Source organism: Pongo abelii, chromosome 19 (genome assembly GCF_028885655.2).
Source record: "Pongo abelii isolate AG06213 chromosome 19, NHGRI_mPonAbe1-v2.0_pri, whole genome shotgun sequence".
Taxonomy (NCBI): Eukaryota; Metazoa; Chordata; class Mammalia; order Primates; family Hominidae; genus Pongo; species Pongo abelii.
The window spans coordinates 23,542,139-23,565,689 of NC_072004.2; the positions used below are offsets into that span (position 1 = coordinate 23,542,139).

The following is a 23,551-nucleotide window of genomic DNA, read 5'->3' on the forward strand; positions in this document are numbered from 1 at the left end:
TATTAAACAAATCATCAAGGCTGAAAACTAACAAAGAAATTCTGGACTTAAGATTGACATTTGGTCAGCTGGACCTAATAAGACATCTACAGAATTTTCCATTCATCGATGACAAAATACACATTTTTCTCATCTATATATAGAACATATTTCAAGATGGACCACATGCTCAGCCATAAAGCAAGTCTCAATAAATTAAAAAAAATATAGAGGTCATACCAACCACATTCTTGGAACACAGAGGAAAAAATATAAATCAATGCCAAGAAGATATCTGAAAATCACAAAATTGCAAGGAAATTAAACAACTTGCTCCTGAATAACTTTCAGGCAAACAACAAAATATAGGCAGAAATGAAAAATATTCTTTGAAATAAGTGAAGAGAGACACAACATATTAAAATTTCTCGGATATGGTGAAAGCAATGTTAAGAGGAAAGTTTATAGCTAAATAACTACCCCAAAAATTTAGGAAGATCGCAAACTAAAGATCTAACATCACATCTAGAGGAACTAGAAAAAGAATAACAAGCTAACTCCAAAGCTGGCAGAAGAGAAGTAGTAACTAAAATCATTGTGGAGCTGAATGAAATTGAGACCCCAAAACCCGTACAAACAATTAACACAGCCAAAAGTTTATTTTTTGAAAATATAAACAGGACTGTTAGACCACTAGCTAGATTAACAGAACAGAGGGAAGGTCTAATTATGCACAAACAGAAACAACAGAGGTGACATTACAACTAATCACACAGAAATACAAAAGATCCTCAGAGACTATTATAAGCACCTCTATGCACCCAAACTAGAAAACCTAGAAGAAATAAATTTCTAAGAACATGCAGTCTTCCGAGATCGAATTGGAAAGATATTGAAACACTGAACAGACCAATATTGAGTTCTGAAATTGAATCAGTGATTAAAAAAAAACCAACTAATCAAAACAACTCTGGACCAAGTGGATTCACAGCCAAATTCTACCAGATGTATGTAGAAGAGTTGTTACAAATTCTACTGAAACTATTTCAAAAAATTAAGAAGAAAGGACTCCCCGACAAGTCATTTTACAAAGCCAGCATCACCCTAATATCAATGCCTGGCAAAGACACAACAACAACAAAGAAAACTACAGGCCAATATCTCTGATTAATAGAGATGCAAAAATCTTCAACAAATTACTAAGAAACCAAATTGAATAGCACATCAGTTAATTCACCAAGATCAAGTAGGCTTCATTCCTGGGATGGAAGGTTGGTTCAACATGTGGGATTTAATAAATGTGATTTGCCACATAAACAATTTAAAACAAAAAAAAATGACCATCTCAAGAGATGCAGAAAAATATTTCAATAAAATCCAACATCTGTTCATGATAAAAATTCTCGACACTAGATATTAAAGGAACATGCTCCTTAATAACAGCCATCTATGACAAACCCATGGCTCACACCATACTGAACAGGCAAAAACTGGAAGCATTCCCTTAAGAGCTGGAACAAAATATGGATGGCCACTCTCACCACTCCTATTCAACATAGTTCTGAAAGTGCTAGCCAGAGGAATCAGCAAGAGAAAAAAAAAAAGGATATCCAAATAGAAAAAGAAGTCAAACTACCTCTCTTCACCTGATATTATTCTACACCTAAAGACTCCTACAAAAGTCTCCTGAACTGATAAATTGTTTCGGGAAAGCTTCAGGATACAAAACCAATGTAAAAAATCAGTCAAATTTGTGTACCCCAGTAACATTCAAGCTAAGATTGAAAACAAGAATATAATGTCACTTAAAATAGTTACAAAAAGTAAAATATCTAGAAATACACCTAACCAAGGAGACAAAAGATCTCTAAAAACTGTAAAACACTGGTAAAAGAACTCATATATGACACAAATGCAAAATTATTCCATGCTCATGAATTGGAAGAATCAATATTGTTAAAATGGCCATATTGTCCAAAGCAATATACAAATTCAATGCTATTCCTACGAAACTATGAATACCATTTTTCACAGAATTAGAAAAAAAAAACGATTCTAAAATTCATTTGGAGCCTCTAAAAGCCTGAGCAGTCAAAGCGATTCTATTAAGAAAGAACAAAACGTAAATATCTAATATCCAAATTGTAGTTGTAGGTAAGCCATGGCATTTTGCCTATGCCCTTTCCTTTTCCCTCCGTAGTAGGTTTTACAATTGCAAATGTCTCACGTGTGTGCATACATATCTGTGTATGTGTGTGCATGAGTGTGCGTAAACTAAGAAAGCCCTTTTAGTCCACATTACCTGGGAGCAATTAATAGTCATATGATAAAAATAAGTATACAAAAATAAAAATTACATTTACAGAAGCTAAAAATCAACAGATTGTAAAAGTCAACACAATATTCATAGAAATGTGGAGACACACCCTCTATTTCCATAAGATGTCCAAACAATGTTTGAGTTAAGCTTCTCGAATTCTTAATATGTTACACGGATGTCAGTTCATAAGCAGTACACATAGAACAGGGCGACTTGTATAATTCCTGAAGGGCTAATTTACAAATGGATGGATTAGGGTTGGGGTAGACATACCACAAAGGATAGTGAAGTAAACTGTCACTTCCTAGCAGCCATTTCCTTACCACAAGCACATCTGAAGGAGAAGGTACATTACTCATAATCAGAAGTAGAACATCCTGTACTGTCTGTGCTTTGTTTGAATCAGTGGTTAAAGATGTAGCTACTCACAGAGAAGAAGCAAGATGAATTAGTGTATTGGTCTAACTCTTCATCCTTCGCAGCTCCTGTTAAGGGTTCACCATGAGCTGAGGCCATTTAGAAGTCAGAGGACCCAGAAGACATAATGTACATTAAAAAAGGTAATGGGAAAAAGTGGCACATGAATTTAAAGGAGTAAATAAGGTATCTTTCACAGTTTAGAAACATTAGCTTTCATAGAGATAACTTTTTCAAACACATACATGAGATAGTGTCTCTAAAATGCTTAGGACAACGTCTGGCTTGCATGAAAGAGGTTCAAAAAAATTTTCAGGTTTGGCAGGGCGCAGTGGCTCACGCCTGTAATCCCAGCACTTTGGGAGGCGGAGGCAGCGGCAGCGATCACCTGAGGTCAGGAGCTTGAGACTAGCCTTGACCAACATGGAGAAACCCCGTCTGTACTAAAAACACAAAATTAGTCGGGAGTGGTAGCGCATACCTATAATCCCAGCTACTCGGGAGGCTGAGGCAGGAGAATCGCTTGAACCCAGGAGGCAGAGATTGCAGTGAGCCAATATTGTGCCATTGCACTCCAGGCTGCGCAACAAGAGCAAAACGCCGTCAAAAAAAAAGAAAATTATTAGATTCATTGTTCTTCCTATATTTGCAAAATTTTCCAGCAAGAATGAGTAAATAGAAGAATCAAGGGCCCTTTTGTCTCAGAAGAAAGCATTTGCTATGTTAAAGGGACACAAGCTGCATGTTGATGATACATCATTACATAAATATTTGACATCTGCTCCTTTATGAAGTAATTGGCATCAAGATTTAATCTATCAAATACATTTACTATGTGCCATTTTGTATAAAACATATTTATATTGCTTTGAAATGAGCAGATATTTGCAATGATACTTTCCTTGATTGGAGAGTTCATATTACTTTAATTTGGTCTGATAATAGTGGGTAGCAAACTCTGATGGTTGTGGGACACAAACTCTGTTAACATTGCTAACAGGTACACATTCAACTAGTTTTGTATATACTTAATAGTTTTTGATGCTTCCTGGTGTACCTCTTGCTGTGGATTTCAAGCTAGTGCCAAAGATCTTGTCTGCATATACATATATTGAGGAGATATAGCAAAGTAAATAGTTTCTGCAGGACTCCATGTCATTGATTTCACACCGTGATAGGCAGCAGTTGTTCCAGGATCTCTGCTAAAACTCCTCATATCTAATAGCACTGCAAATAAGAGAATGGACTTTATTCATGCCGAAGTCAAACAGAATCCTCTAAAAATTTTAGGGAATAATGGTTTTAATGCAAATATTTCTTTTTTGATTTCTAAAATATAGCTTTAGAAATTTATTGGAAAAAAATATATATCGTCTACTCTTGATACCTTGAAGAAAAATCTGTCCCGAATTTTTGTACATGTTTTTCTCTAGACATAAATGAAAAAGAATTTTAGAAGACTACTTTACCAGAACTGTTAACATCTAGCATCTTTCAGTTGTATGTGATTTGGGGAAAGAGAAGAGGAAAGAGATAAAACGTATTAGATACATTTTTGCCAATGACAGTTAGTAGACAAAATTAAAATAATATGGGCATAACATCTCTAGCCAAGCACAATTTCGTTGCAAATATCTGTTCAGCTCAAAGCAATATAAATCTATTTTATACAAAATGTTATGCAGCAAATATATTCAATAGCTTCAATCTTGATGACAATTACTTTATAAAGGAAAAATATTTCAAACATTTATGCAATGATACATTGTCAACATGCAACTTGCCCATGCCAAATATACACTTCATTGTTTTCATTATCAACAATAATTCTTTATATCTCCTCTTGTTCTAGCTGCCACTTAATTTGTCAGCAGAATTTTCTAGAAAGGTCTTAGAGATCAAGAATGTTTTTTAAAATGCTGATGATAGAGAAAAAGGACACGATTAGGAAAGAACAAAGTTGGTAATAACCAATTTTAACATTTTTCACAATACAAAAGTAAAACAAAAATGATAATAGATTCATGTTATGACATGTAAAAAAAAGTATGCTTAAGAAGTGTTTCTGTTTTTTGTTTTGTCTACCTACTGGCAACCTCCTCTGTCTGCTGTGAAATGCTGCTAGGAAAAGACGTTGTAGAGAACTTATAGATATTTGCATAATTTTATATCTCATTTTAAAAAGTATGCCAATGACCAATAGATGTATACTAATTAAGCTAATCTGCGTGGATCAAATTGAGCACCCCAGATTTCAAAAAATATTTAAAATAAATTACCTATGTGTATCTTGATTCTGGTAGAGGCTGTCCGTAGACTTGCTGGTCAGTGAGTAATTACATCATAGTAAAAACCATGTTGGTTCAATTAAACAAAATATTATTTCTTTAAAAATATAACAGTATGCCTCAAATATGTATGTATAAAATATATTTCTACTCTGATATACAAAAACCCAATTTTCTAATATATTGTGTACAAGAAGCATGATAGTTTGATGTTGCAAACCAGTTGGGTGGTCTGTTAGATTTTACAATAAACATACTGCTCAGTAGGATCACAGAGGAATGTGTGGGAATCAGGTAAGAGTGATGAGATGAATATATTGGCAACCTGGAGGTTTCAAAAAGACATCTGAGCAATTCTTCTAATTCTTTATATTTCCAAACTATATAGCAAAAGCAGAATTAAGCACAGAAAAAAATGGTAAGACAAAAAGAAGAAAACATGATATCCTTTCATTGTCTAGCATGATTTTTTGCATGATCCATGGAATAAAAATATAAAAAATTAACTTTCATAAGCAATATAATCTAACTTGCTTATAAACAAAAAAAGCTGTCTTGATCATTAAGATCATGTTTAATCTGCATTAATTTTCATTTAGGGAATTTTATAGATTCTTTGAAGTATCAAAATATCTGTACATAATTATAGCACCAATTATATGAGTCGCAGAGGTAAATTCTGCTTGAGCAAACGTAAGAAAAGAGAGCGTGTTTTCTTTATTTTTTTGCTTCATAGATACTTTTTCTTTTTAGAATAAAACTCTCTTCAACCAGAAAAATATATTTCAATATGGTTTTTAATTTAAAAATAAGTCATGTGGTTCTTCATGATTAGTCTCTGATTTGAAAGCTTAGTCATTTGGGAAAAAATAAATACTGTTCAATCAACACTACAGTATTTTCTTCTTTAAACTTTTTATTCACATCTTTTAGTTTACCAGTACCAATCCTGAAATACCTAAGACTGAGGGTTTAAACATTTCGCGTCTTTAATATTCCTTTTTAAATTAATGCCCCTTTTAACATCCAGAACTCATTGCCTAGTGAATTCCTTAATGTAGTCTCCAATGCATAATACATAGCTAAGCTTGCATTGAACAGGTAATATCATCTCCTTTTTGATTGATTAAAAGAAGTAATACAAAGTATTAAGTAAAACACTAATTGAAATATAAATATTTTAGATTATATAACCATCAAAAAATTATTCATACATGAAATCGAAACCATTTCATTGCATGTATTTTACTGATTACAGGATTTGTAATGCATGTTCTACCCTGTGAAGAATAAAAATATCTTTCCAGAGTATCAAATATGTCATTGAGAATTTTACAGAATATGCTGCCTGGGAAGAAGTAGAATCACCTGACATTGTTAAACACTGGCAAAGACAGAAATAACAGCTTGTGCCAATGCACAATGCCTGGAAGTTTGTTGATATAGATGAACATGGACAGATATTTCTTTAAGCAGTATCATCATTGGTTTTCCACTTAACAGAAATGAAGGACCTCATATTTATGACATATTAGAAATCATGACAATGAAGTTGTTCATTTTTCTTCTAATACTTTTCTCTATCAAATAGACACTACTAGGAGAGTGCATAGTGAGTACTTACCGACAGGGTAGAGTTAAAGTTATCCATTCTGTTTAGGTGATCTTGCCCAAATCATCGTCCAATATAGTATTCCACTCTTGCAGTAAAGAGTGGTTATCCACCGATTTTTAAAGTTCTAAGTCTATATCCTTATTGGAAGATGCGGACAGAAGAGGGAATTGTTTCAAGTTTATGAGTGTACAGTAGAGAAAAGTAGCACATGCTTGCATTTTACTTAAGAGTTGTCTGGGTGGTCATAAAATCAAACTACCTGTTTAGGGATAAGAAGTACTTAGTTTTAACAGACATCGATAAGACAGAACACATCTCCAATGACCCCAGAAGGAGAAGATGCATGAAGAGCTATTGCAAAAGGTTAAAACTAAAGGAGAGAACAGGGATCAGAGAAACAGGAAGATGTGTACAGTGATAGTTCTGAGAAAGGTTATTTTACCTTAAAATGGCTTTTTTTGTTTTTGTTTGTTTTTTTTTTCTTTTTGAGACGGAGTCTGGCTCTATCACCCAGACTGGACTGCAAGCTCTGCCTCCCGGGTTCACGCCATTCTCTTGCCTCAGCCCCCCAAGTAGCTGGGACAACAGGTGCCTGCCACTACGCCAGGCTAATTTTTTGTATTTTTAGTAGAGACGGGGTTTCACTGTGTTAGCCAGGATGGTCTTGATCTCCTGACCTCGTGATCCGCCCACCTCGACCTCCCAAAGTGCTGGGATTACAGGCGTGAGCCACCACACCCAGCCCCTAAAATGGCTTTTAAGTATTTCCTTGAATGAAAACACCAGATATATTCAACACCAATACTAACACAACAAGACTTGGCAGCTGGGCACGGTGGCGCACACCTGTAATCCCAGCACTTTGGGAGGCTGAGGCAGATGGATTCATTGAGGTCAGGAGTTCAAGACTAGCCTGACCAACATAGTGAAACACCATCGCTACTAGAAATACAAAATTAGCTGGGCATGATGGCGGTTGCCTGTAATCCCAGCTACTCAGGAAGCTGAGGCGGGAGAATTGCTTGAATCCAGGAGGCAGAGGTTACAGTGAGCCAAAATCATGCCACTGCACTCAAGTCTGGGTGACAGAGCAAAATTCCATCTCAAAAAAAAAACAAAACAAAACAACAAAACAAAAAGTCTTGGCAAACAAACCATTGTCATTCTTTGGATAACAATTTTTTAACCATTTCCAATTTAAGGTCCAAGTGTCCTGACCCCCACGTCTGTAAGAGATCATTGCTAGTCACAAACATTCAGGAAAACAATAATCCTAGCTTGTACTTCTCAATAACTAATTAGAAGTGTCTCTTCTGCAATTTGATTGAATCATCTCCAAGGAAAAACACTGTTGTAAAAAATAAATATACATATAATTATGTATATATAATGTACAATTTTAAATATATTTCATTACATTGATATTTTAAATATATATTTCATTACATTGATATTTTAAATATATTTCATTACATTGATGTACTCTCAAAAATAGTAAACATGCAAACTAAACTCCTAACTGTTGCTTAGACCACACTATAGATACATATAAGTCAATAACCTTTCTCCTGAACTGTAATCTCACTGAAATAAACTGATCTTTAACCCAAAGAAATGTGAAGATCATCAGTATGGGATTACATTTCCTTTACAATGGCTTTAATCAAGTGTAACTATAGTGCTGAGTATAACTACAATTGCATTAAATTGCAATTTAATTGAGAATATTCAAGAGTCCTTAAATTTTCAAAATATAAATAAAACCTAACAATATTAAAACTGATTTTCAACAGAAAATGTTTTTACCTTGTATTGAAATTATTAAACACACTACAATTACCCAACTTAAACCTATTCCAGGTAGATATTCTTCTGAATCCAGAAGCTAGTAACATATATCTGTACATAACATCTTTACAAGATAGTTTTAAATATGACATATTTACAATCACTTAAATTTTGTTTTTGCTACCGATTGACTAGTGATAATTCATACAATATCCTCATTTTTCAAGTAATAAGCTATTTTATAGTAGTTAGCATTGAGATTACTCCACAGTCAATTTTCCTCAAACTATATTTTCTTCCTCTGGAATCCAAATTAATCATAGATGGTAATATCTTTCGTGGAAGGACAACTAAGGAGAAGACTTATTGGGTGATTAGTGGACAATTATCTTAGTTCTTTTTACAAAATAAGACGACTTAATTTTTAAAACAAATTCAAAATCTTTTTTATATTTGAATATCTTATCCACAGCTTGGTTATGAAAACTTTATTTTTTATGTTTCTACACTGTAGTTTTGAGTTACCTTTGTGCCATAATCAATTATGGACAAAAAATAAAAATACTAATAGAGCACAAAATTTAAGAATGAAACATAATCCTTACCCCACCCCTTCACCATTTCTGAAAAAGAAAATAATAACAAGAATGACTATAAAAATGCATATGTAGCATAAAAACTATTTTCATATCCTGATTCTATTGCTGATAAGAAGGATATGGCATCTCTGTGGCATTTTAAAAATATAGCCACGAATACTTTGAATGCCCTGACATCGAAGGGTAGACATCATGTTTCTTCCCCCTAAGTCAGACAGGCTGTGATTGCTTAAACTAACTGAGCATTAAAGTAATTCTATGTGACTTCTGAGGCAAGATTATTAAAGGCAATACATTGACCCATTAACTGAAACACTCAGGAAAGCTACCTGTATGATTCCACGCTGTGAGGGAGCTCAAGTTACATGAAGAAGCAATATTCAGACACTCTGGTTAAGAGATTATTTTGAGCCCAGCTTTTAAGTCATACCAATGTAGAAGCCAAACATGTAAATGAAGCAGCTTTCAGAAGATTTCATTGTCCAACGTTGAATTCATTCCTAGACATCTAGGACTTCTCAGAGGCCCCAAATACTGTAGACCACAGAAATGTCACCCCACTTTGCATTTTCAACCCCCTGACCCCAAAATATATGAGGATGACAAAATGGTTATTGCATCATGCCACTGAATTTGAGCAGTTTGTTTTGCAGAAATAACTAGCAGAAGCAATCACAAATAGAAATGTTTTCTTTCTCCACAATTTGGAAGATGATGGTCTTAAGAAAGACAAAAAGGAAAGAGGAGAAAATGTGGCATAGGACAAACCTGAGTCTTCCATTTCATAGCTGTCAATTTTGGCAATTGGTATTTAAATCATGGATGATATTTTCATATTCTGGGCATTTACGAAAGGTTAAATTAGATAGCATAATTAAAGTATCAGACACAACTGTGCTTTCAACAAAAAAATGCATAATTGTTTCATCCCTCCCCTTACTAAATAAATTTTAATAGGTCTTTTTATAGGTGAAACATTAGTGCCAGAAAAGAATTTCAAACTATGTAAATAACAAAAAAATAATGTTTGGCTTTTTTGAAACTAAGGAAAATTTCATAGTGCAAGAGGTATTGGTAATGCAGTCTATAGAGATAAAAAATCATTCATTTTAATAAATACATGACAATCTCACAGGAAGAATACGAAGTTTGAGATACACAGGTACATACACAGGTAAATAAAAGGGTTGCATTTCCAGTCCTCATGGAATTTAGAATCTAGCAGGTAAATAAATGGGAATCACAAACAATTTTTAGCCTGATGAATTTTTAATAAAAAGACCACAATACTATAGGAATATAGAGCAGCAAAATTTGCCCTTGTCTCCTCGAAAATAAACCATTAAACTGATTCAAAATAATAAACAGTAGCTAGTAAATACTAGAGAAGTATGCCTTGCAGCAGCAGCAATAGACATATAAGCTGTGAGAAGAAAGAATGCAGAACATCTTGGCGAAATCGAGAGACAACTAGTGTGTGTGGGTCACAGACACCAGTAAGCATACGTGACTGGAGAGAGAAGTCAGGGCTATATGAAAAGGACCTTTAGTAGATTACCAAATTTCTCTTAAGGGCAATAGTGTATTATTCAAAGGGGTTAAGCAAGTGATTTCAGATATTAGTTTAAAAATGTTAGCTAAAGAATGCACAATCTGTATGACTCTCCAGACTAAAACTTTTAAGGATTTTCATACTTTTCTTTCCCTTTTGATGCTCATGACATACCCTCATTCAAAAAAGGTTTGGGCATTATTCTTCTATAATTATATAACAGACATAAGAATACTTGATGTATGATTTGTACTGTCATGCCCTGATTTAGGAAACAGAAATATAAAGCCTTTTTATCACACACATGATACAACTGGAAAAACTATTTAAATTTATCGCTATGTTGTTTCATGATTAAAAAAAAAAAATCTACAAACTGAGTTTACACTCCAAACTCTATCCCAAGTATAGCAGGAATTTCACAGAAATTAAGAGGATTGGTTAAGTTTTGAAAAACTAGTATGTAGCTTTATATAATTACTAAACTGAAGAACAAAATATTATATTATGATAAACCTCTCATATTATTTTTTGTCATAGTTTCAAATGTCTATATATTTGCTTCACATTTAACTATTGACACTTGTGGTTTGAAAGCCTCTTAGTCTTTCTTGCTGTCTAATGGATGTTTGCTTAATAGGCCTTGATACTACTGTAGGCTTGAATTTCTATAAATCTTACCTCCAGAACACACAATATAATAACTACCTATCCTATACAGAGGGTCCAGATGTTCTACCTGTCTTTCTGGTCTCATTCATAGAACTTATTTCTCCTACTGGGACACTCTTCTCATGAGAAAACAAACAAAAAACAAAAACAAAAACAAGTCTACTTCCTCTTCACTCTCTTGCTTCTGCTCCCTGTCTCATGAATTCAGTTTGCTGCTTCTTTGCTCATGGAAAGGTTGCTTGGATCCAGAATGTGACTTTCCTTTCTGTGGTACTGGCTCTTCTGCTAGCTTCTTTCCTTTTATCCTTTTACTAAAAACTATTCGAACATATTTTATTTTCAGCATAATTTCTACCAACATTCATCAGAATTAGTAAGGAATCTCTGATTAAAGTTTATGGCTATGTAAGTTAAATGAAAGTTGAGTATATTCAACATGTATAAATATTGGCATAAACATAGCATCCAAGGACATACTCTTACAAGATAACTGAAACACTTAACTTTGATATGTGAGGGCTTGTTTTGTAAATGAAACTCTACACCCACACACAAACATAACATTTACCAGAAAATTTTCAAGTTATTTTTTTCAAAGGAATGTCACCTACTATGATCACAAAAGTTGGATGTCAGGAGTAATTAATTATCTCATACTTTTAACCACAATTCTTAGACAGTAGGAATTAAAAGTTTTAAATTGGGACATAAATCTCAAAAAAAAGTTAAATTGGCTCTGTGGGATCTTATGTATAACTAAGAATGCTTATATTTTTCATCAAACTATTCTCTTTTAAAGGTTTGCTTTATAGCCAATTAGTTTTGCTGTATTCCGAGTCATATTTAATAATGAGAAAATAACGTTTTCTATATGTTGTTTTAGAAGAGATGGAAAAGCACTTCAGAATTTTGATACATAGTTGTTTTCTGACAAAGTAATTTTTCACTTTGTTACAAATTGGAGTGTGTCAACATCTACTCTATATATTAAAGTCTATTCAACACATGCATAATAGAATTAATATAATTCCATTATATCATATATAATGGAAATAATATAAAATACAAATGACTGTGCAAATAAGTTGACAAATTGTTGAAAGTTATTTGCTAGAACATGAAAGTCAAGTAATAGAAGTTGGGGAATACCAAAATATCATGTGCTTTTTTATCTGTCTGGGGAGATTGATTACTTAATCCACTTCTTTTTAAAGCTTCACGAGCACTCAAATATATTTTGTAACTCTTTCTGAATGAAAAGATAATATTCATACAATGAATGTTAGAGTTTCATGTTCATCTTCCTATTGTCTTTTGTTTAACAACAAAATAACCTTTCAAAGATAACAATATAAAACAAAAATTATTTGAATATCTAGTAGACTTCTCTTGGAGAAAGAAATACACTGAGACCCAATTTGCTGTAGAGAGTGAGATTCCAATGCATATTTTAGAAGAAAGAAGAGAAATTAAAGAAAACCTTAATTTCCTTGCATAAGAAATAAATGCAGAAGTTCCACCTCTAGAATGGCAATGTGAAGAGCTCCATGGATCTTTTATAAAATTGTTGAAAATTATAAAACAACCATCACCTATGTCACTTGAAAAGTCATAATGGTACGTAGAAAATGATGAAGTATTTATTCAAGAAAATCTACTGAAACTCACTAAGAACAGTGAGAGTTTTTTTGCATTTGATCCACAACCCATTCTTACCTCTCTTTCTCACAGCCTATCTTGATATAAACTCTACTCAATGCAATGTAGCCAAGAACACAGAACTTTTACTAGACCCTATTGAGGGGCTATAGTATCTTTTTGGGAGTAACAGTACATTAGAATTTTTCATTTCTACCCCCACCTGCTGCCACTACCTGTTCTTGAGGTTAAGCTTTTGCTGAATATGGTCAAGAAGTAGGTTGTCACTTCCTCCTACCAGCTTTAATTCATGGAATGAGGACTGTTTGGGTGCAACACACTGAGAACACTGAGCCCTGATTGCCTTCTTTCTGGTTTGTAAGGCAAAGTTCTCATTCCAGGAGTGGCAGACTGAGATTACCAACGGCTACTTCTCATCCCAGTGACCCAGTCTCAAAGTAGGGCTGTCACTCCGAGATGAGAATGCTGCTCTCTTTGCTGCAATCACCAGAGCCAAAGCTCAGAAGTTTTGCCCAAAGGAAGGGGCAGAACATACAGCAGAGAGTGTAAAGCTTTTCCCAAAAGAAGAGTCTGAGGAAATTTCAACTTCATTGAACAACAATGAAGTGGTGGTAAAAAGCAAGTAAGAGAGACTGGCACTTTATTGCAGACATGCTTTGAAACACAGGTCAGCTAGTTTACCAGGAATAACCCATGAAAAAGACAGCTAAGAAGAGCCCTTCTGGTGTCAGGAAGAAGCTTCAAATGCTGAACAAATGAAAAGACCTGAAATAATAAAGACTGTTAATATAACAAAAACTGTAAATACCTAGTATGTTTCTTTTTATCTTTTTTTGAGATATAAAATTATGTCAAGTGCGTTAGTCTGTTCATGCTGATACATATATATACCAGAGACTGAGAAATTTGTAAAGATGAAATTTATTTCTCATAGTTCTGCAGGCTGGAAGTTTAAGACCAATTTGCTGGCAGGTTTGGTGTCTGCTGAGGTGCCTTGAATACTGCATCCTCCAGAGGGGATGAATGCTGTATTTTCATATGGTGAAAAGGATGAAAAGGCAAAGGGTCCTAATTCCCTCCAGCCCTTCTATAAGACACTCATACCATCCATGAGGACAGGTTCCAGCTCTTAATGCTGTCACATTGAAATTAAGTTTCAACATGAACTTTGGAGAGGACAAAACAACAAACCATATCATCAAGTAACAGTTATAACAAATTATTGGGTATATAGCATATATAGATGTAATGTGTACGGCAATAATAGCACAAACAGAAGGAGAGCCAAAGTATACAAAAGTGAACAAAAGTAAAATTTATATATACATAGGTCACTAGAATTGCTATGCATCTAAAATTGATTCTGTTAAGATGTATACAGTAAACCCTAAACAAGGGAAACATTGAAAAAATATAGATAAATTATTAAATTTAAATTAAATGTTTTTTAGAAAATACCTAATTCAGAAGAAAGCAGTAGAGGAGGAATAGAGGGATGAAAAAAACATAAAGTATACAGAAAACTGAAGTAAAATGATGGATGTAAATGTAACTATACTAGTAACCTCAAGTGAAAATGAATTTAAATATTCAAATAAAGGAAATATTGTCAGACTGGAGGAAAAACAAATTAATTAAACAAGATCCATCCACATGTTGTCTGCAGGAGACACACTTTAGATCCGAAGATGAAAATTCATACAAAAAAAGGATGGAAAATTTGTATGATGCAGGCAGTAACCCCAAGAAAGCTGGAATTGTTATATTAATATCAGAAAAAAATAGACTTTGAAACAAAAGGGGTTAGAGGTAAAGAGAGATTTCATAAAAATAAAAGGACCAATATCTCAAATATAAATAATTATAAGCATATATATGTGTGATGAAAGGCTTCAAAATCCATTGACATAGAAACCTCCAAAAATGAAGATTAGACAATTTAACATACTTCTTGCAGCCTTGGATACTCACTTTCACAAATGGATAAAATGACTAGGCAGAAGATCAACAAAGAAATACAACACTTGAACAATACTATAAAATAACCAGACTGATTAGATATTTAAGGAACACTGTAACAACAGTAGATTCTCAAGTGCACACGCAACATTATCCAGGAATACCATATCCCAGGCCATAAAATAGACCTCAATGAATTTAAACATTGGAATAATACAAAGCATATTTTCAGACAATAATTGAGTAAAATAATAAATCAGCAATAGGAAAATTTGGGAAACTCAGAATTATGTGGAAATTAAACAACATGCTATTAAATAACCAATGGGTCCAAGAAGAAATAAATTAGAAAATACTTTAAGAATGCATATCTCCTATGTGATGCAATAAAAGTAGTTCTCATACTCAAAAATTACATTCTCTAACCTGCCACCATAAGGCACTGAAAAAAGAGAAAATTGAAACTACAGCAACCACAAGTAAGTATTAGGGTATACAAATTACTGAAACAGAAAAACAATTGAGAACCTCAACAAAGCCAAAAATTGTTTCTTTGAACACATCAACAGTGGCCACAATTTATATAGACCAACCAACAAGGAAGAGAAACTATTCAAGTATTAATGAAATTTTTAAAAGGACACTAAACAAATAAAAATTTATTATAAAAGTACCCTATGAACAATTATATCTAAAATTTAGATATTTTTTAAGAACTGGACAAATTCTAAGAAAGATTCAAATTAGCAAAAATGAGTCAAAGAGAAATACAAAATCTTATCAAGTAAAGGGATTAAGTTAGTAATCAAAGCTACCACCTCGGGAAACTGACAATAGCAACAAAATCTTCTAGCCAAGAATGCCTCTACCAAACTTTTAAAGTTGAATTAATACAATTATTTACAAACTCTTGCAAAAAAAAGAGAATACACTTCCCAGTTTATTCTATGAAGCTAGTTACCCTAATAACAAAACCAGACAAAACATCAAAAAAAAAAAAAAACACAAACACAGAACAATATCTTTAACAAAAATAGATGAAAAAAATCCTCAGCAAAATGCTAATGACCAAAATCCAGCAATACATAAAACATAATATACTATAACCAGGCAGGACTTATCTCAGGAATGGAAAAAAATATAAAATAAATGCATCATTAACTAGAGTCAATTATACTGAGTTTCATTTTCCCTATTGATTACCTACTAAGTTGCTTCCAGTTTTACAGTATTTTGTATCGCCATTCCTAGACTCATATCTGGACTGTTTCACAGTATCGACTTTAGAGAATATAGAGGGATAATCTTGAAAATAGAGAAACAATATTGTTCATTGATTTTAAAAGCATATATATACACACAAGTGGTCAAAAAGTCATTTTAGCCAAAATGAATTCCATGTCAATGTAAATAAAATAACGAAATGATACCATCAATCAAAAAGAGATGAGAAAATGGAGGAAATGAATATTGGAAAATAGAGTCACTGACTTAATTGTTGGATTTCTGGTGAAGCAGGAAAACAAATTAAATTCTCTTCTGTAGAGTTATCCTATCTAGGGCCACATGTCTTTAACCTGGCACCAACGAAGTACTAAAACCATATAACAAAACATTCTTTTATTAATTCCATATTCATCAAATGATTTTCTGGTATACATTTGGGTCCTCATGTAACTTTATCTAGAAAGGACACTTTTGTTAATTTAAAAGGAATATTTCAGTTCCTACGCATTTCTTTACATTAACTGGCTTAAACACCGATCTCCGTTAGTTAATGTTAGTATACCCCCTACCCAAAACTGGATTAATAATCAGGTATCTGGGCAGGAAATGCTGTGCCGCAGGGTCTACCAGCAGTGAATGAGTAAGGAAATGATTTTGTGTCTTTCTGTAGTAAGGCATTCATAGCTTCTGTTTTACAAAGCATAATTATAGCTACCAATATTCTGGAGCCATAAATCATCAGTAAAAGGCTATATTTGTGTGCAAAACATTTGATATAAAAAGTTAAGGCTTCCAGTCTTATTTTATTTTGTTATAACTTTTCTAATTACATGGTACTATATTTTCAGATATGAGTACACACAATGAGAACAATTAAAAAAACAAAATTACCATTCACAGTTTGCCTTCTTTTCATCAAATTGGTCTCATGTCATATAAACGTTGTTTATTTTAGAGATGCAGTGTTCCTCTGTATTCATACCATCATCACTCAAGATGGTATTATGGTGAACATTTGGGTCATTACACTGGCTTATACTTTAACAGACTGCTATGAAATTGGATATTATCCCTTAAGCTCCAATGTCTGTATGGCCCTGATAATGCTGAAAATGCAGTCCTCATTGTACCTAACCTTAGGAAATGAATAAATGGCTATATGGAGTCCTGCCTCCCTTTGTGCTTTTGTATTCCTGAGGGCATGATTTTATAATACTTCACAGAATATGTCAAAGACTAATTGTGAAATATTTGGATGTAAGTTATTTGGATGTCCCTGATTACACAACATCTGCATGTAAGATAATACACTATTTTCAATTATGATTTTGTCAAGTTCTTAAAATACAGGATTGGCTTTTAACTGAAACTATTTCTGTGTGCCGGCGTAATACCATTTGTGCTATTTTCTTATATTTATTCTGTATATTAAAGAGACATTAATTAAAAGGGCTTTTGTGCTTATTTTAGACAATAAAGAAATTTATTATGAAAGTTTGCACATAAATATGCTGGATAGTCATTTCATAATAAAGTATGACATCATTTTATTTATGTCTCCCAAAGGGTAAAGATCATTCAAGCAGAAATGTCTCCTGTATCGGTATTTATTCACCTAAATAGACTGTTTTGGTTAAAATTTTAATGAAAAGTCATGCTTATATTACTGTATAATTTAGTATATGCATGGATATTTATCTGTTCAAAGTAGAGATGTAGTTGACATGAAGGGATGTCTGCCTAGTTCACAAAAGTATGACCATAAAAATATCATTTCTATGATACTCACTCCTTATGGGAGCCATCCCTTTGTCACTCCAACCTTGAAACTGTAATGTCAGAGATTATAGTATCTACTTCCCTGTGCAGTACTTTTTGATCCAAGTAATAGGTCCATGATCTGAGAATAGTCAAAGTGCATCTCAGATTTTTCAAGGGTTGGAGAGGGTGAAGGTTTCACTTCTGATGGTATATGTTGTAAGAATGAGTCTGTGTCTGTCAGTGCCAAAGAAGGATGGAATAATAAAGCTGATGCTCAGAGAAGAGGGAATGAGAGAGGTAACATTGACTATTTAAAATCCGTCCTGAGGTCAGACCCACAAATGCATTTTCTGTTATTTTATTTCAATGCTGATAAAACCTTTTTATGTTTATAGTTAGGTCAAATTAGTTTTTTGTATTTCAATTGAAATAACAGGTGTAAAAAAACACAAAAGTACCCCATTTCCCCTTGCAGATGTATTGTTCTGAAGCTAGACTGATGTTGAAATACTCGAGGTCAACTTAAAATGATACTATTTTACTGATGCCTTCATTTTTAGTATCTTTTCCTTAGATTTTTCAAGAGGTAAAAACATCTACTACAGATGTGTTACCTTTTGAGGTTGCTTTTCGTCTTGTTATCTGGTGTGTGTGTGGCTGGGACAATGGAACACGATGGAAAGACTGAAAATGATACAATTCTAAAAAGCTGTTTTTACAGTTTGAAGCCTAGCCTCAGAGTAAAATCCCAATACTATCATGCAAAAAATTACTAGGTTTGCACCAAGGATGAATAGGTTGGAAAACTAAAAAGGCCTGTGAGGCCCTATAAGAAGAACTTTATTAGTGTTTAATAAAGGTAAAGGTAAAGTACAACAGAAATAAAATGCAGGAAATCATTGAAAGTCTGTCTTTCGGGATCCTTTCTCAGTCTCACGGACACATTTTATCTGTATATTATGAACCTTCAAGATTTGAGCTTACTATAATAATTTAAAGTGCAGAAAAGTCTTTTTGGCAGGCTCCCTCATACATTGCTGGTCATATACTTAAGCCACGTTGTGTAAACCATCAAACTAAACATTCTCAACGATGTAGACCAGTTGGCACTAAACTTAAAAGCAACATATTACAAATCACTAACTAGCACATGCCATTTTCATCTTGCTCACGGTCAGTGTTATGCTTCCAATGCATCTCTAGATATAAATATCAAGCTGTTCCAGTCCAACTGTAAAAGCCCTCTCTTATGTAACCATACATTGACATATATGAGAATATAAAATCTGTTGAGGAAAAAGTATCAAAGGATTGAGAAATCTACATAAATTTTAAAAAGAATTAAGAGAAAGCCAGGCTATATTTAATGTCATCAAAGATAATTCTAGTGCATTGGCAATTTTTTCACATGACTTTTCTTTCTTTTCCCCTTGACTGATTCTCTCCTAACTAGTTTTAATCAATTTTATAGAGTAATTTGCATATAAGGCACACATTTGTCCAGTTCAGTTTTACAAATTTATAAAGCTAGATAATCACCTACACAATCAAATATAGAATATTCCCTTCACCTACACATTTATTGCACGACCTTTGCCAATGAAATTCCCCACTTCAACCCCAGAAAGGTTTAATGCATTCTGTCTTGGGAATTTCAAATTTTATTAACATGGAAGCATACAGTATTTATTATTTAGTATCTGCCTTCTTTCCTCTAGTATATGATAAAAATTCCCCTTTAATTTTTTTTTGTATAAAGGAATGACAATCCTTCAACTGTAAAAACCAAAGAACATGCCACCCAATTAATCACATGCCTTAGGGTATATTTCTGAGAAATAAGATACATATTTTAAAAGCAACTTTATTAAAACTCAGGGCTATTAATGTATGTATACAAATACAACACCAGAAAATAAAGTTGTTTCCAGGCCGGGAGCAGTGGCTCTCACCTGTAATCCCAGCACTTTGGGAGGCCGAGGTGGGCGGATCACGAGATCAGGAGATTGAGACCATCCTGGCTAACACGGTGAAACCCTGACTCTACTAAAAACACAAAAAATTAGCTGGGCTTGGTAACCTGCGCCTGCAGTCCCAGCTACTTGGGAGGCTGAGGCTGCAGAATGGCCTGACCCCGGGAGTCGGAGCTCGCAGTGAGCTGAGACCATGCCACTGCATTCCAGCCTGGGCAACAGAGTGAGACTCCGTCTCGAAAAAAAAAGAGAAAAGCTTCTGCAAAGCAGAGGAAGCAATCAGTAGAATAAAGAAACAGGCCGGGAGCGGTGGCTCACCCCTGTACACCCAACACTTTGGGAAGCTGAGCCTCGCCAATCACGAAGCCAGGAGATCGAGACCATCCTGGCTAACACGGTGAAACCCTGTCTCTACTAAAAAGACAAAAAAAGTCCCGGTGTGGTGGCAGGCGCCTATAGTCCCAGCTATTCGGGAGGCCAAGGCAGGAAAATGGAGTGAACCCAGGAGGCAGAGCTTGCAGTGAGCGGAGATCGCGCCACTGCACTCCAACCTGGGCGACAGAGCAAGACTCCGTCTAAAAATAATTAAATTAAAATTTAAAAAAAATGAAACAACCCAGAGAATGGAAGCAAGTATTTGCAAACTATGCCTCAGGCAACGGGTTCATACACGAAATACATAACTCAAACTGCTCAAAAGCAAAAATACAAATGATCTTATTTAAAAAAACTACCCGAAACTTTGTCCCCCACCATTATTTCCCTACCTTCTTTTCCCGACCGCCTTTGGCCCCCTCCCTCTCACCACCCTTTTTCTTCCATCTGCCCCCAAAACTTCCATCATTTTTTTCCCACCCTCATTTCACAAAGCCTTCTCTACTCTCGTGCTCAACACCCTTTTCCCCATCCATCTACCCAAACCCTTTCCCCAGTTTCTTCCCACCGTCTTTTCCCCTTACCCCTGGCCACCCTCTTTTTCCCCCTCCCGCTCTCATCACCCTCTTTTGCTGCTTTAAGCAAAAACATTTTCCTCCGTCTTTTCCCAAAACCTTCTCTCCACTCCTGCTCACTACCCTCTTTTCCCCCTTCATCCACCCAAAAACTGTTTTCTTCATCATCTTTCCCCCTGTTCCTCCTTGCCATTCTCTTTCCCTTCTCCGTCTACCCAAAAACATTTCCCTGGTCTTTTCACAAAGCCTTCTCCCCACTCCTATTCACCTCCCTCTTTCCACTTCCATCTACACCCCAAAACTTTCCCCCTTTTCAAAGTCTCCCCCCTTTACCACTCGTGCTCTTTCCCTTATCCTGCTTGCCACCCTGTTTTTTGCCCTCCATCTACCCCAAACCATTTTTCCGTCGTTTTCCCAACCCCCTATCCCTGGCTCCCTCTCGCCACCCACCCTCTTTCCTCCTCCTCGTCACCGTCTTTCCCCACTATATCTATCCAAACAATTTTTACCCACCGTCTTTTCTTTCCCCACCGTCTTTCTTTCCTACCACTGTCTTTTCACAAAACCTTGTCTTCCTCTTGCTGGCTACCCTCTTTTCCCTTCTCCCACTTGCTACCCTCTTTTGCTCCTCAACACAAAAACTCCCCCCCACCCCACTGTATTTTCTCCCCACCGTCTTTTCACAAAACCTTCTCTCCCTACTGCTAGCCCCATTTTCCCCCCATCACCTCCCCGTTTTTCCTTCTCCCACTTGCCACCCTCTTTTCCACCTCCATCTACCCTTAAACTTTTTACCCACCATCTTTCTGCAAAACCTTTCTTCCCTCTCACTCCCCACCCTGTTTTTACACCTCCATCTACCCAAAAACTTTTTTCCCCACCATCTTTTCGCCGACATCTTTCTGCAACACCTTCTCCGGCTAAGCTATCCTTTTTTCGCTTTGGCACTAACTACCGTCTTTACTCCCCTCCATCTATCCCAAAACTGTTTTCCTTCTCCTACCGCTCCAGCCGCGCTGCTATCTCTCCGTTGCTGCCAACAACCGCAGCGAGGCGAGCCACGCTGCCCCGGCTGCAGCCTCCAGCATACCGCAAGTGACTCCTGATTCCTAGTCCTCTACGTCGGGCAGCGAGCAACTCCACAGCAAAATACAGGAACCTGAAAACGCCTGATCACTCTTCAGCATCATTTATATACTGCGGTTATGCCCACGGAGGTTCCTGGACTGCATGTTTTGATTGGATGAGAAAAAAACCTCCAGGCTTACTCTGATTGGACTTTATGATCATGTTCTGACTGGATAAGAGCAAGTCTGAACACAACCAATCACAGAATGAAAATAAAGTCCAATCAGAGTAGGCCTAGAGGTTTTTTTCTTGTCCAACCAGAACATGTAATCCAGGAACTGTATTTGCATAACCTCGTATATAAAGTATGCTGAGGTCGCGTCAGGTCATTTCAGGCTGTCTTGTGTCCAGCCCTGCTGGACACAGAAACTTGCCCTGCTGGATATGAAACCTCATAATACTAGAGTAATTTGAAAAGTGTGGCATTGGCACAAGAAAAGACAGACAAATCAAATTAGTCTAGAATTGTGGACAAGTAGGAATATACTTTATAATGAAGATGGCTTTGTTTTTCTTTCTTTCTTTTTTTTTTTTTTTGAGATGGAGCCTCACTCTGTTGCCCCGGCTGGTGTGCAATGGCATGATCTCGGCTCACTGCAACCTCCACCTCCCAGGCTCAAGTGATTCTCCTGCCTCAGCCTCCCAAGTAGCTGGGATTACAGGTGCATGTCACCATGCCTGGCTAATTTTTGTATTTTTAGTAGAAAAGAAGTTTCACCATGTTGGCCAGGCTGGTCTCGAACTCCTGACCTCAAGTGATCCACCCGCCTCAGCCTCCCAGAGTGCTGGGATTACAGGAGCCACCGCTCCTGGCCTTCTTTTTCTTTATTTGCTTTTTCAGTTCCATAGACGCATGCAAAGAGTAACATAACAAATGTCCATCTACCTACCATCTGTGATTACAAAACTTAGTATTTTATCATTCTTGGTTCAGAATTATTTAATAAAGACAATACTTCCTCTGCACAAATGCTTACCTTAAAACCACTCTTGAATTCTTTTCACAATTGACTTATCAACTCTCAAATTTAAAACCATGTGTTTTTGTCTTTATATTCCTCAGACATTTATAGAAAGGTATTTACTGAGCGGTTACTATGTGCCAGATATTATGCTGTTTTTATATACTGTTTTTACTTTATATAGCTAATTACATTATTTGTCACATATTAACCTATTTTAAATATGAAAAGAAATGATGTATTAATATTTTCAAATCTTGATAACTTTTATTAAGTAAATACTTGAGAGGAAGCTTTTACAGGTAATTGTGGTTTTATTTATGTAGATATAGTTATAATTTATTAGAAGTACACTTGGTGTTTTAGTTCTTATTAATTCTATTTTTTTCCCATCCTGTTTAGATGGTTTCCTAGAAACATGATTATTTATTGGCGTTGATCTCACAGTCTGGTGAGGACTTCTTTGCTGATAATGTCAAGTTCAGGTTATCCTCCCAACCAAGGAGCATTCAGCACAGAACAAAGTCATTATCCTCCTCACTCTGTAAGGTATACATTTCCCAGCACCCACCACCAGCAGGTAAGGAACAAATACTATGCCAATTGCACATGTTTTTTGTGTTTTTCTTTACTTTTCCTATTTAATACACATGTTGGTAGAAACCACCAAATTTACCCTTTTTTTTTTAAAGTGGCAAGAGC

The 23,551-nt window shown here is 35.1% G+C and overlaps 1 long non-coding RNA gene across 1 annotated transcript in view; it reads right to left on the bottom strand.

Moving 5' to 3' along the window:
• LOC129051243 (uncharacterized) overlaps positions 1-22,028 on the bottom strand; it is a 153,916-nt gene extending 131,888 nt beyond the window's left edge. Inside the window, exon 1 of the long non-coding RNA XR_008515326.2 lies at positions 21,763-22,028. This is a non-coding gene — a long non-coding RNA (uncharacterized LOC129051243). The remainder of the gene's footprint in view (positions 1-21,762) is intronic.
• Between the last annotated feature and the right edge of the window lie 1,523 nt (positions 22,029-23,551).